Consider the following 15,656-nt stretch of genomic DNA (forward strand, 5'->3'; position numbering starts at 1 on the left):
GTTGGAGATGATGGCATTGCGATGTTTGTATGAGATGGTGGCGTTGCGATGTTTGTTGGAGATGATGGCATTGCGATGTTTGTCGGAGATGATGGCGTCGCGATGTTTGTAGGAGATGATGGCGTTGCGATGTTTGTCGGAGATAATGGCGTTCTTGCAGATGTTTCGAAATTAAAGACAGAGAAAGAATAACGGCTGGGTTTCCTATTTATGTCTATCAGCTCTATTATTCAGAATACAGGGAGGATTTAAACCTCAAATATTCGCAGCCCGGCACACGAACGATGCCCTTCACACATCGGTGGGGATTCTAACCTGAAACACTTACTTATCGAAATAACTGATCTTCGGGGAACCTGAATGGTTTTTTGTGAATTTCCAAAACCGCAACAATATATATGTATATATGTATGCATATTGTTTCGGTTGTGGGGGTAGATGGAGGAATTTCAAAGCAAAGTTAAGGTTGTATAGAGATGCTTGGTCCATGGACGTGTGGGAGACATCTCAATGTAAATTAAGTAGGGAAACTGAGCTTAAGTGTTACTTGTCACCACATTGGGGGGGGGGGGGTGATGCTGTGTTAATTCGATCAGGATTAAGGCCAATTTTCCTCAGTATATAATTGCACCCTTTGACCTTTTCCTACGTTTTTGCATTTACAAGTCAGCAATGAAACAATTATGTTTTTATAAAAATAACAACCATAATTACATTCCGCACGTCCAAGCAGGTGAGAAGCCCCGCCTTCCCGGTTTTGTGCCAACAAGCCGAGCCCAGAGTTGGATGATTGATGGGCGTGATGTCAGAAGCGAGGAGGAAGTGGAGATGGTTTTGTTGGGTTGAGTAGTTGTCAGAGGAACGTGGCTGGGACGAAAGATCTCGCTTTGCTCTTCTCTCGGCATGACAAATTGGCTGCAAAATTCTCGTATTGTGCTGTAAATTTGAAGCATTCTTGGCAAGACGCTAGCCATTCCTGGTCGGCTGAGTAGCGAACTTGAACGATGATGAGAAAGAGAGGAGGAGTGCACCTCTCAGCGAACTCATCGTTATCCCATTGTGTGTTCAAAGAGGAAGGTGGGCGATCATTGTGAGCAGACCTCATGTAAGAGGAACATTCGGCATATTGGTTCATGAGAAGAAGCTGCATGGCAGTTGGTGAGCTCTGGAATTGAATACCGCCTCACAAATTACCTCACGTATGTTTTCCCGCCCAGAGAGCGGCTTAGCACCATTTTGGGTGTGTCTTTCCACCCAGGACGAAGCGTCCCGATCCCAAAGTTCAATAAAGACTATTATTCAAAATACAGGGAGGATTTTCTTTTGCTTTGTTTTCCCCTTGTCTGTATTAAAGTCCATGTGGCGAGGCACCTCGACTTTAGACCTTAATTTGCTTCATGTATTATGATGACATTTTGAATGATTTCCCTTGTAAATATTTCTATTTTCATTAAATCCCCATGTTTATTTGAAGTTGTTGGTGTCCGTATATCCGTCGTGGGTTCGAGTTTAAACTCCTTGTGCTGTGCTTCCGTCATGTACGTGCAAGTGCTGCCCCTGCCCCTGCCCCTGCCCCTCCCGCACACCATAAACTCTGAGGATCACGTGTCCGCCTCTAAGGAAAACTGCTCTGCGATCCGGCTTGGCCGGTGTTAACCGCTCATCCACCACAATTGAGTCAGTGGATTAAACGAACCGCCTGACCCGTGACAATATATATATATATATATATATATATATATATATATATATATATATATATATATATATATATATATATATATCTTCTTCTTCTTTCGGCTGCTCCTCGTTAGGGGTCGCCACAGCGGATCATCCGTATGATCCGCATAGTGATTTGGCACATGTTTTACGCCGGATGCCCTTCCTGACGCAACCCTGGTCGCCTCTTACGACACAGGGATATGGTACACCTATTTTAACCGGGGTATACACCGGCCCAGTCTTCTGGTACTCATTTCACCGACCTCGGAAGGATGACAGGCTGAGTCAACCCCCTGGTGTATTAATTCAGTGGCCCAACGGGGCTTGAACTCAGGACCTTTTGGATCCCAAGCCGCTGCCCTCACCACTGCGCCAACACCAGGCATATATATATATATATATATATATATATATATATATATATATATATATATATATATATATATATATATATATATTTATATATATATATATATATATATATATATATATATATATATATATATATATATATATATTTTTTTTATATTATATTATATTATATTATATTATATTATATTATATTATATATTATATTATATTATATTATATATATATATATATATATATATATTATATTATATTATTATATCCTTTATCAAGGCTTCATCTTTGGTCAACCCCTTTGTCATCCCTCTGTCAGCTCAGTGGGGTCTTAATTCATCATTTTTTTGTTTGGCCTGCTCAACAATGCAATGACCTGGGATAGGCCACAATGGTTTCTGAATGATAAAGCGCTTAATTTTTCTTTTCACTTTCCTCACTCATGTCATTGAATGCCTCATCTTCATACCTATGAATCGCTGGATACTTTACCATGATCATAAACACTCGGAGATGCCAGTGTTCATGGATTTTTTTTCATTTCCGCACATGTGATAAGCTCTAGAATCTCTTAAACTAATCAATTTCAAATTTTTAACTGCAGAATTGACATTAGCAGCAGCTCCGACTGCTTTAAAAAAAAGGTTCATTTGTCCAATTTAGACATTGTTTGACTCTCTGGGTTTCTCTGGGTGGTGTTTAATATGACCGATTAGCAATCGCTAATCGCTTGCCTAGCCTGCCGTTCCTCATCATCTGTTTTGTTTAATGCTTCCTTGAGTGCTGAAGCCACTTGGTAAGGGCTCTATACGAAGCCATGACGTGGAGCCTTCTCTCTCTCTCTCTGCCTCTCTCTGCCTCTCTCTCTCTCTGCCTCTCTCTCTGCCTCTCTCTCTGCCTCTCTCTCTCTCTCTCTGCCTCTCTCTCTCTGCCTCTCTCTCTGCCTCTCTCTCTGCCTCTCTCTCTGCCTGCCTCTCTCTGCCTCTCTCTCTGCCTCTCTCTCTCTCTGCCTCTCTCTCTCTCTCTCGCTGCCTCTCTCTCTCTCTCTCTCTCTCTCTCTCTCTCTCTCTCTCTCTCTCTCTCTCTCTCTCGCTGCCTCTCTCTCTCTCTCTCTCTCGCTGCCTCTCTCTCTCTCTCTCTCTCTCTCTCTCTCTCTCTCTCTCTCTCTCTCTCTCTCTCTCTCTCTCTCTCTCTCTCTCTCTATCTCTCTCACAGACCTCTCTTTCTCTCTCACAGACCTCTCTCTCTCTCTCTCTCACAGACCTCTCTCTCTCTCTCTCTCTCTCTCTCTCTCTCTCTCTCTCTCTCTCTGCCTCTCTCTCTGCCTCTCTCTCTGCCTGCCTCTCTCTCTCTGCCTCTCTCTCTGCCTCTCTCTCTGCCTCTCTCTGCCTCTCTCTCTGCCTCTCTCTCTCTCTCTCTCTCTCTCTCTCTCTCTCTCTCTCTCTCTCTCTCTCTCTCTCTCTCTGCCTCTCTCTCTCTCTGCCTCTCTCTCTCTCTCTCTGCCTCTCTCTCTCTCTCTCTCTCTCTGCCTCTCTCTCTCTCTGCCTCTCTCTCTGCCTCTCTCTCTTTGCCTCTCTCGCTGCCTCTCTCTCTCTCTGCCTCTCTTTCTCTCTGCCTCTCTCTCTCTCTGCCTCTCTTTCTCTCTCTGCCTCTCTCTCTCTCTCTGCCTCTCTCTGCCTCTCTCTCTCTCTGCCTCTCTTTCTCTCTCTGCCTCTCTTTCTCTCTCTGCCTCTCTCTCTCTGCCTCTCTCTCTCTCTCTCTCCCTCTCTCTCTCTTTGCCCCTCTCCCTCTCTCTTTCTGCCCCTCTCCCTCTCTGCCTCTCTCCCTCTATCTGCCTTTCTCTCTCTGCCTCTCTCTCTCTCTCTCTCTCTCTCTCTCTCTCTCTCTCTCTCTCTCTCTCTCTCTCTCTCTCTCTCTCTCTCTCTCTCTCTCTCTCTCTCTCTCTCTCTCTCTCTCTCTCTCTCTTTCTCTCTCTCTGCCTCTCTCTCTGCCTCTCTCTCTGTCCGTGCATCCCTCTCTCTCTGTCCGTCTCTCTGCCTCTCTCTCTCTCTCTCTCTCTCTCTCTCTCTCTCTCTCTCTCTCTCTCTCTCTCTCTCTCTCTCTCTCTCTCTCTCTCACACAGACCTCCCTCTCTCTCTCACACAGACCTCTCTCTCTCTCTCTCTCTCTCTCTCTCTCTCTCACAGACCTCTCTCTCTCTCTCTCTCTCTCTCTCTCTCTCTGCCTCTCTCTCTCTCTCTCTCTCTCTCTCTCTCTCTCTCTCTCTCTCTCTCTCTCTCTCTCTCTCTCTCTCTCTCTCTCTCTCTCTCTCTCTCTCTCTCTCTCTCTCTCTCTCTCTCTCTCTCTCCTGCTTTGCCTCCCGCTCAAGCTGGACTTCGACAGTGCGGATACGGCAAAAGTACCCGCACTGTCTCTCTGCACTTTGCCTTTGCACTGTCCCTCTGCACAACACAATGAAAAATACATCGATCAACATACAAAGTTCAGGATGCACCTGCCTGATGTGTCGTGTGGTGCCAAGCCCACCGTTCCTTATCAATGGATGGATGAAGGGAAGGAATGGATGGAGGGAAGAAATGGATGGAGGGAAGAAATGGAGGGAAGGAATGGATGCGATGGAGGGAAGGGATGGATGGAATTGATGGAGAGATGGGATGGATGGATGGATGGCTGGAGGGAAGGGATGGATGGATGCATGGGTGGACCAAATCGATGTCTGGAAGCCATGGCGAGACAGTAGACGGTGGTGTAAATGACTTCTTTTTAATCAAAGCTGTTGAAGTTTTAGAAAATAAAATTACAAATTGACATTCAAGACAATATTCGGTGATAATGTAAATGAAGTATATATATATATATATATATATGTATATATATATATATATATATATATATATACATATATACATATATATATATATATATATATATATATATATATATATATATATATATATATATATGTATATATATATATATATGTATATATATATATATATGTATATATATATATATATATATATATATATATATATGTATATATATATATATATATGTATATATGTATATATATATATATATATATATATATATATTGTTGTGGTTACCAGATTCGCAAACCACCATTCAGGTCCCTTAGGTGAGGTATCTCGGTAAGTGCATGTGTAGTTAGGCCCAAACCCGTTGTCTAGTGGGAATACATGTCATTTATACGTGCTGCGACTCTTTAGGATAGCCGTTTTTCTTTTACTATCTTTATTTTGGACCAACCGCCATGATCACAACCACAACATCAACCACCGACCACAACCACCGCTTCACCACAACCGCCACGACCTTTACCGTCACAACTCGCCACCATCGCATCGCCGTCGTCTCGCGCCACTCATGGGCACCGATGCTGGACTCGTGTAGGGCGCACGTTGAACAGCGTGTACAAAATCACGGATTTTCTGCTTCAAAAACGGATCCAAAACGACACACGCCCACTTTTTGCCGTCCAATCGGTGAGCGAGGGGCGAATTGGCCCCGCCCCCAGGGCGATCGATATATGCAAATTTGTGGATCAAAAAGCCTTCACGCCCACTTTTTGTCGGGCCAATGGGGAGCGAGTTGAAAGGTCAAAGGGAGGGGGTCAAAGGCGAAGTTACGGGGGGATAAAAGGACGGTGTTCGTCAGTAAAAAGGAGAGTAAGAAGTCGGAACGAGTAGTAAGAAGTCGGAACGAGGAAGAAGGGAGTCGTAAAGGTCGGAACGAGGCGAAGGAGAGTCGGAACGGAGGGGACGAGCTGTGGAGAGGCGGCGAGTCGGACGAAGGGTGCTCGCGTCGTGCAAGGAGCTGCGCGCCCTGGGAGGCCGGCAGCGCGACCTGGCCGAGGTGGAGGCGCCCGTCGCGCATATAATAAAGATCCTCTATGCCCCGAGCATCAGCAACCCCCCTCCTGTTTCCCCCCCGCGCTGAGATAGTGCGACCAAGGGGGCCCCGTTCCCACCCCCCTGCCAGGCACTGTCCACGAGGCCCGCGGGTTGCGGGGCCATCGCCGCTCCGCGTCTCATCACCAGACGGGTAGGCCCGACCAGGTCTCGGCCCCAGGCCTACCTCATTCTTGAGGGTATTTTCTTTCCTTGGTTTTGGGTATGTGTTGTCGGCGCCGTCTGTGAAGTAGAATTGTATAAGTGTTGCCGTGTGCTCGGTAGTCGGAATTAGCTCTGCACTGTGTTTTCACTTTTATGTTTGCTTTTTGTGTAAATGGAATTGTGTTTTCTTTTTTGTGTGCATTTGGTGGAATTGTATTTGTGTGCTTTCCGTTCGTCGCGAATAAATGTGCTTTATTGTTGAACTGTTTCCCGCTTCGCTTCGTCTTTTTCCCCATTGAACCCCCATCTTGCTTCACGTAAAGGGTTGGTAGTGGGCTGAATACGCCCGATAATTAATCGAACCGTCGAGGTCGACGATAACACCGCTCGGTTATTCTGATAGTACGGAACGGGTCGCTTAAGTGGCCCGTGTCCGAAGTCGACCTGCGGCGAGGTGCGATCGCCCGGTCTACCCTCCGCGTGGGTACTTAGGTAGTTCGAATTTGGCGAGCAACCCTATCCCACGCGGGGGCTGATTGGCTCGATCGCGGTGAGACCGAAAGGTCCACCCGTGACTGGTTCCCGGCGTTAGTCCGAGAGGGTCACGACTGGATTGTCCGTCCGGTGGGCGACGCGCCGCGATTCGAGTTACGTGGCCATCGCACGCCGTCGGGCGCGAAGACCGCAACAATATATATGTATATATATATATATATATGTATATATATATATATATATATATATATATATATATATATATATATATATATATATTGTTGTGGACCGGGAGTTGGGTGAGAAGACCTCAAGGGGGGAAAGCTAGCTATCTAGGCTCCCACCAGACTCTCCAGAATTGTAGGCCGTCTCACACGGATAATTCTGTGACGCAGTGGGTCACTAACCAACCGTGAACGCCAATAACTCAACTGCGTGACCTCGGGTCCTCCCATCTATGGGTTAACTGGGTTACCTAATTAATCACGTGATTTAATTACCGGGTAACATGTCCTCGGACACCTTGTCTGAACTGGATCACTTTACCGGATCGGATGCAGCCAAGTGACACTGCCTAGGACGTACCGGCTAAAAGAAATGGATCATTGGGAATAAAGTCCTGGCTAATCTAGGATTCGGATGATGCTGGACCAATGAAGGAAAAGACAAAAACGAGCAGGGAACATTTCTCATCATGATTTATTAACAAGCAGGTGAGGAAGGGTATGTGGTGCGATCAATAGATTTATTGGGGTGTGCAAGCAGAGATAGGGACGAAAGGTGTGGTGCGACAATAAACAAGCAACTTATGAAAGTGCACGCAGAGCAGACTTAACCCCCCCCCCCAAAAAAAAAAATCTTCTGCAGGCTTACTTGTATAGAGGCACCAGGACACACACACACACACACACACACACACACACACACACACACACACACACACACACACACACACACAGAAAATCCGATGAAGAGGAATTGAAGCAAGACAGGAGAGGAGTTGAACCAACGGTCTCTCGGTACCTTTGTATAATTGATTGCCCGAGCACACCACCAATATGTTCTGTGGGAATGCTTCGTGGTGCGGTACCCCCCTGACAGCTAGTGTGTCGTCTCTCATTTCCGGCAGCTCGTGTTGAGACCGTCGGCGTGAAGGAGGGGCTTGAGTTGGGAGGGTGGAGTCCAGAGCGAGTGTACAGAGTGGTAAGCAGTCTCAGGTGGGTGGGTTTAGTCAGTGTCGTGTGGGCAGAGAAGAGGAGGCGGAGTCCAAGTGATGACGACAGCAGGTGGACTCGAAGTCCAGCTTGAGCGGGAGGCGAAGCAGCGCAGAGAGAGAGAGAGAGAGAGAGAGAGAGAGAGAGAGAGAGAGAGAGAGAGAGAGAGAGAGAGAGAGAGAGAGAGAGCGAAGGCTCCACTCGGACCTTTATAGGCCCCGTGGCGCGGCCCCCCGAACATGGTGTCGTCACCCGAATCTGGCACTCTGATGTGCTGTGCAGGAGGTCGGGGCCAAACCGTGATGGCTGGAAACCGCAACATTCCATTTCCGGCATGGTGACCCCGAGCTGTGGGACTTTCTCGCTCCGACCCCACGACATGATATGAATTGCCCACACCGAACCCCCGGGCCATGTCCTGACGACCGGCCGAGAGTAGCGTTGACCTTGCATGCCTGCTCCGTGTTTGCCACATTACCCGAGCTGTACAACATACCTCCATCCGATCGCAGCTTCGCTGGCCGTAGAGGCGAGAAGATGTTCGCCGTCCTTGGGGAACATCCGCGGCGGCCAGCGAGGACCGAAGGTACGATGTTATGACGAACCCATGCACAGACAGTAAGATGTGTCCATTTGTCTGCCTTTGAGCACATTCCATACATTGTGCTTAGATCCGCCATTACGCATGTGGCCAGCGCTCATGGTTGCCTGATTCTGCTCTTGTGTGCGCGGAGTGAAACCCGATCGATATAGCTAGTCCAGAAATGGGTTGAAAGGAACGCGCCGCTTGCGCCTTGCACACTCGCATCCCACCAAACGTGGCGTGGGGTTGCCTTTCTATTATCGGCCTCGGTTCTGTGCAGCATGGGCGTCATGCTGGGTGTGTTTCCTGCGTTGTGAAAAACACCATCCGTGCAGCCTTTTTAAGAGATTAATTCGTATACCTTTTCAATGCAACCGGCCATCTTCCTCAGATCATCGGAAGCTCGAGTCGACAATCTCGAGCTGCCAAGCATTCTGTATAACTTGCCGTAAACGTTGGATTGAGGGATCGCTTGAGGATGGGAGCTCTGTGCTGTCGATGCTCATGTGGTGTTCGAGCATCCCTTTCGAAGGTGCTGTTTCTTCCGTCTCCTCGGTACGTGTTCCGTGCAGCGTGGGCGTCGTGCTGGGTGTGTTTTCTGTGTTGTGAAAATTTCCGCTGCGCGTGCGTTTTGCAGGCTGTGTTTTGTACGGAGGGGTGTGGGTGTAATGCCTGCTTGGCCTTTGCTGAGGACCCATCTCACAGTGAAGGGCGCACGTGGCTCAGATTTACCTCAGGAATAATCAGAAAAGAAGATGAGAAATGAAGTTAGAAATAAAATGAAGAAGAAATGATGTAAGCAAACCTAGCTATGAAATCCTCGCAATGCACGCCCCTGTTGTCCCGCTAGACAAAAGGGAAGCGACTATCTACACATTTCTTAATGTAATAACTGTCTTGGACCACTACATGTTGGATGCACGTGGTTCTGAGAACCACAACAATATATATATATATATATATATATATATATATATATATATATATATATATATATATATATATATATATATATATATATATATATATACACATTAGGGTGCTTTTAGCTACTATGGTAAAAATTCAAATTTGCAATAGAAGTTTGCAGAACCTTCCAAATGGTGAGGTTTCATGAAAAACTAAAATCTTCCAAGTTTTATTAAGATTAAGTAATAGTTAGGACTTGCGCAGGCTTGACATCCTTCTTGACATCCTTCTCCATTAGTACAACATGGCTAAATTAAAATGAAAATCTCTTTTGATGAAAACAATTAAAAAAAATTATCCTGAAAAGTAAATAATATGCCTTTATAAAATCAAAGTTTCCTTTGAGGCCTTTGGGTATTTCCGTCGGTCATCCTCCATCACTTGAACAAGGTACTGCACTTGAGCCTCATCTCTTGTTCAACCAGCTTTCGTGAAATCTTGGATGAGGGCGACGCCTCTTTCGGCCGCATCATTCACGACGTTCAAAGAGTCAACCCTCTGCTTTGCTTTGACGTAGGATTCAAAGCTCTTCCAGTTTGATGGATCCTTTTCCTCGAAAGTCTTCTGGCAGCTCGAGGAGCGTAAAGAGATTTTTAGTTTGGGAGGAGCAGAGGTCAGACAGCTTCTTTCCCTCTGGATTGGGAAGCCAGACTCGTCGAGATGGATCCTCTGAACCCTTCACGTCCTTCATGTTTATTACCATGGCGATCTTTTCTGACGAATCTAAGTTGTCATCAAAGAGTGCAAGGCCGACGTTAACTTCGCTCAGGTACCACAGATGGCGGCTCATTGTTTTGTATGCAGCATGATTCAAGGAATGGAGGGCTTGAAGGAGCTGGAGGTCATTCTTTGGCGCGGAAGCAGCATTTCGAGCGTCGAACCAGGCCCTGATATAGTGCTTAGCAACAAAAAGACAGACCTGCTTGATCCCGCTAAACAGGCGTTCTGTGCGACATGTACTGCGGGATGATGACGCGCGTTTAGTGAGAAAATCCGAGAACTGCCCTTGAAACATCCAGATCCTGAAGCAGTAAATTGCACGAGCCATCCAACGCGCTCGGTGAACGGCGCCAGGTGCCCTGAATGTTGGAACCTGATGTCCAGAAGGGACGCCTCCAAGGAAAATGATCGTCAGTTGGAGAAGTTTTTTGTGGTCGTCTCGGGGATGCTTCTGCTTCAGAAGCTCTTGGGCATGCTGAATGACAGAATTGGCCCATGGATGGATATCGGTGGCTGTGCTTGCATCATCAGCAGCAGTCAAGTACTGCGTGAAATTAAAATGGGGCCAGCAGTCCCGGAAGGTTTGGAATAAGGTGATGTCTGGCCCTCGGGATGCTTCATCGACCGAAGAAGAGTAAACTGCTTCCAAAACAAGTTCTAAGACATGGTGCCGACACGCAAAATAAAGAAGTTGATGATCAAGGACGTTTTCAATACGAACACAGAACCCACCCCGGATTCCAGTATTAACAGCTGTCGTGTCAAAACACATCCCTTTGACACGTCCAATCAGGTTCCACTCCTTAACTGTTGAAAAGATGACCGCGGCTGTTTCTTCCGCCTTGGAGTCTTTCAGCATCAGAATTGCCAGGATTTTTGACACACCATTCCCAGTGACCAGAATTGGCAGCCTGTCAACTTTGTCTCTTCCAGTTAGGTCTGGCATCAGCTTGGAATCCCAGTGGACTACCAGGGGTGTGTCAACCTTAAAGCTCTGCTTTATCTCTTCAGCGCGTTGCTTCCGGTGCTTAACACGAGCGGCACGAATGGCACTTGGACTGAGAGAAAGTTTATTGATGTCTTGTCCCAATTGCTTGGCAAATGGAATTAGAACCCGACTTGCAGAACGATCGCTAAGGAGAGTTCTATCCAGGGCCTCAGTTACTTCAGATGTTAATCCAGTTGTCCCACGTTTTCTCTTCGGAGGCTGGGAATCACAGGTGGTTGGATGGATGGAAGAAGATGGTTGTCGACTTGGACTAGATTCAGTAGAGCTGGAGGAGGAGGAAGACTGGAGGTTGGCTGTTTCAGAAGTTGCAGCCATCTCCAAAAGCGCCTTCTGTTTCCTCTTTTTCTCTTCATCCTTACGTTTCATAATTTTCTCTGAAGTCCTGGCAGTCTTGTAGTCAAGACTCCCGATCTTTCCTGGACGCCCCTTTTCACGCTGAGAAGCAAGAAACTCCTTGTCCTCATCGATTTTTATAAGATTCAGAGCATCAGCGTGAGCTATGTCAAAGAGCTCATCCAGGTCGGCCTTGAAATTGTCTTGTTTCTCTATGTTGGTAGCAGTCTTCCGATTGATGCTTTTCTTTAAACCCTGCCACGTTGTGTGTAATTTTCGCACATGGACTACCACATCAGGAAGGTGCTTAGTAGGAATCCCCTCTGTGGACCAGATGTTCATTAGCTCTAGTGATGTTTGATTCACACTTGCAGTTAGGGTCTCATTCATTTCCACATGAAGGAACATCAAAAAGCGGAGAACTTCGGCCTTAGAAGGAAGCTTCTGGCCAGGAAGTGTTGGATTAGGGGATCCAATCAGCCAAATGGCCTTTTTCGATCTAGTTCTGGAGGCCATTACCCCGAAAATATGCAGAAATTTCTGGTCTGAAAAAAAGATAAAAACATCATGGTAAAGTGGGAAATGTTACAGAGTGGTAAGTACACATTGAAAAGTTACAAGTTTTTGCCAAGCTTGCGCGTTAATTCATGCACGCATGAAGAAAGGCTCTGCTCACTGCTGTGCAATTGCGCAACTTTCAACAAGAAAACTTTCCGTTTCCGAAATTTGGACTGAGTTGGGACTTCATTATTTTTAGATTTAGAAATTTATGAGCTGATTTTCATTTCTTCACATCAATATTTAATATCATTTTTATGCATTCAATTATACGAATATATTAATTAAACCCTCAAAACAGTAAATTCAGATGATATCAAAATAAACTTTTAATTGATCTGCGAAAAGAGGAAAAAAAATCATTTTTGGCAGTTTTTGATGCCCTTTGTGCAACTTTGCATCGCTTGTGCAAGTTCAAGAACATGACTCAAGGAAAAACTATTTTAACACAATGATTTCTAGTAGGAACCTCACTGAATGGCAGGTTCTGCGCATGAAAAAAAAACTTTCATTTTTTAGAAGCACCCTAATATACATATACACACATAAATGTGTGTTCCGTTGTCTTAGTTAAATCTGACAAAAGTTGAAAGTGTAACCTTCACCTTGGAGCAGTCATGCTGAGCATCTCCTTGAGACGCTCCGAGAAGCACCCCCGGGTGGAGTGCTTTTGAGGTTATTAGAAGAGAGTTGTTTCCAAAACTCAAGCTCATTGCAGATGCTGCAGGGAATGTCATGGCAGATGAAGGAACCGCAGGTGGGAACTCATTCATTCATTCATCATTCATTCCTTACAACTCGTGTTCACTCTCTGAGATTGGAGTATTGTGTGTTCATGAACAACTGTGGAACTTGCTGTGAATCCACTTTCCATTCCATTCATCCATCCATCCATCCATCCATCCCTTCCCTCTCCCCATTCATCCATCGATCTTTTCCCTCCATTACATCCATCCATTTCTGCCTTCCATCAATCCCTTCCCCCATCTCTTCATTTGTCCTGACTCCACCACCTCTCCTTCGTCTCTCTCCTCCCTCTCTCACCCCTGTTCCAACTTTCATGAAGTGATATATAATGGGTGGTTGTGATAAGTTCCCACAGGTGGTTGTGTTGTGGTTTGGAGGTGGTTATGTTGTGCTGTGGTGTTTTTTGTTATGTTTTGAGCCCGGAGTGTCTGGGAGTGTGCGGGTTGGGCAGATGGGCACGTTTTGGCGGCTGAGGCTGCTGCTGGATTCGATCCACATTTAGAATTTTGGGTTTTGGCTCGGGTTGAGAGATTATGAGGCTTATCACATTTTGGGTGTAAAATATGTGCTGAGATTAAAGGCACGAGCACTGGCGTCTCTGGGCATTTATAAACATTGCAACGAGGGTGTGATGGGCTCGAGGATCTCTCGGCCTGAGCCAGGTTTTGGGGTTTGGACTGTGGTATTGAGCTTGGCGGTGGGTCCAGCTGCTGAAGGGGTGCTTGTTTGTCCGTTTTTTGTGTTCTTTGGCACTCCAGGCATCGCCAAACAGTGTGTGACCCCCCCCCCCCCTTGGAGAGATTCAATTCCAGAGCAGGTAAGCAGGGTGGCAGCCGTTGTTCGAGTCGCACACCTCAAGGGAAGCCCATGTTATAATCTTTTTTTAAATGGTACGTGCTGTCTGAAAGTGATGGGTGGTTTTGCCATTTTGTTTAAACAAGCTGTTTTAACATACCCCATTTCAATAAATTTTGTACTAATGCCGGCAGATGGGACAATGCCCTCCGCTCTCCCTCAAGTCCCTCTCACAAGTGTCAACCCCCCCCCCCCCACTCTTCCTGTCAAGTCCCACTGACAATCACAAGCCCAGAATATCCCATTCCGCTCCCCCATCCTCTTCACTTCCACACCTTCGTCACACCCTTACCTCCCGGAGTGCAGAGTGACGTGTGGTGAAGCATCGCTCTCCCCACTCCGCCCTCAATGCTCTCCCCCCTTCCTCGTTTTCTGCTCCTAGCTGCCCCCTTCCTCCTTCCTTACCCACTTCCTTACTCCCCTTCTCTCCCTCACCTCTTTCCTCTCTTCCCATCCCCTCCCTACTCTCTCTCCCTCCCCATCAATCCCCATCCTCACTCGCCCCTCCCTCCTCACTCGCCCATATATATATATATATATATATATATATATATATATATATATATATATATATATATATATATATATATATATATATATATATATATATATATCTCTCTCTCTCTCTCTCTCTCTCTCTCTCTCTCTCTCTCTCTCTCTCTCTCTCTCTCTCTCTCTCTCTCTCTCTCTCTCTCTCTCTCTCTCTCTCTCTCTCTCTCTCTCTCTCTCTCTCTCTCTCTCTCTCTCTCTCTCTCTCTCTCTCTCTCTCTCTCTCTCTCTCTCTCTCTCTCTCTCTCTCTCTCTCTCTCTCTCTCTCTCTCTCTCTCTCTCTCTCTCTCTCTCTCTCTCTCTCTCTCTCTCTCTCTCACACACACACACACACACACACACACACACACACACACACACACACACACACACACACACACACACACACACACACACACACCTTTCTCTCCCCCCTCCCTCCACCTTCTCTTAGTATTCCCATCAGTAAAGCAACTGGTGGTGTTTGCGTGTGATGAATATATGTTACAATACTGTATGTTCATACAATTCAGAACTTGCTGATTAGGCATATTCTTTTTAACAAATTACTTATGCACTGGTGTTCTAAATTGTTTCGGTGAGCTTGTAAGTTAATAAAGGTCTTGGTTAAAAGGAAGAGGAAAATTAGAAGGAAATGGAGAAATGGGGAATTTTGTTTTTTCAGCATGATCATTCATTTCCAGGAGAAATGTTAGAATTCAAATTTGTTAACCATCCACGTAGAATGAATAACTGTCCCAAAAGGTCATCTGTAAATGAGAATAAGAAATGCAATATTCAGAAGCAAGTAATGTAATGAAACACTCAGTGCTTTATTTTTCTTCGTTGACAATAGGCCTATATATCTTTCATGTGAGAGATGGGAAAATGGAAAGTCCATTATCTGATCTGATAATGTGCACTCCCAAATCTCACTTGACATGGAATACACTGAGAGGACACATCCATTCAATGGGACCATACTCTGTGCAGAGCATTGGTGCTGCCTATGCAGTCTCCTTGACTATTGGGTACAATCCTGGTCGGGTCGGCACTCTAACTCAGGATACCAGCAAGCTGGCACTCATTTTGCTGACCTCAGAAGGATGACAAGCAGAGTCAACGCCACCTGGTATTAATTCAACAGCTCAGTGGGATTTGAACTCTGGATCCTCAGATCCCAAGCCCACCATCCTAATCATTAAGCCAACACCAGGCATAGAGGACATATGAAATGAAATAGAATCACACTTCGACTGAAAGTCTTTGAAAGGCAGTCATAATATGATATTTTCAAAATGATGTATGAATGCTCATGAGGCCTTTTGTGTGTGCACCGTGTACATTTTCAGCGACTCACGTATGCAAGATGGGGCTCTTTCAACATGCCATTGCAGGGGGAAATCGTTAAGTGAAATAGTATTTTAAACATAATTTTCAGCATTTAAAAGAAAGAGTGGCAATTTCAAAATGGTTAAACTATA

The 15,656-nt window shown here is 45.8% G+C and overlaps 1 protein-coding gene across 6 annotated transcripts in view; it reads left to right on the top strand.

Moving 5' to 3' along the window:
- The window catches only part of LOC147029632 (growth factor receptor-bound protein 10-like), a 261,138-nt gene that overhangs the window by 132,697 nt on the left and 112,785 nt on the right, over positions 1 to 15,656 (top strand). The window lies entirely within an intron of this gene.

This window comes from Eptatretus burgeri, chromosome 3, assembly GCF_056783735.1.
Source record: "Eptatretus burgeri isolate ZD-2024b chromosome 3, Ebu_testis_v1, whole genome shotgun sequence".
NCBI lineage: Eukaryota > Metazoa > Chordata > Myxini > Myxiniformes > Myxinidae > Eptatretus > Eptatretus burgeri.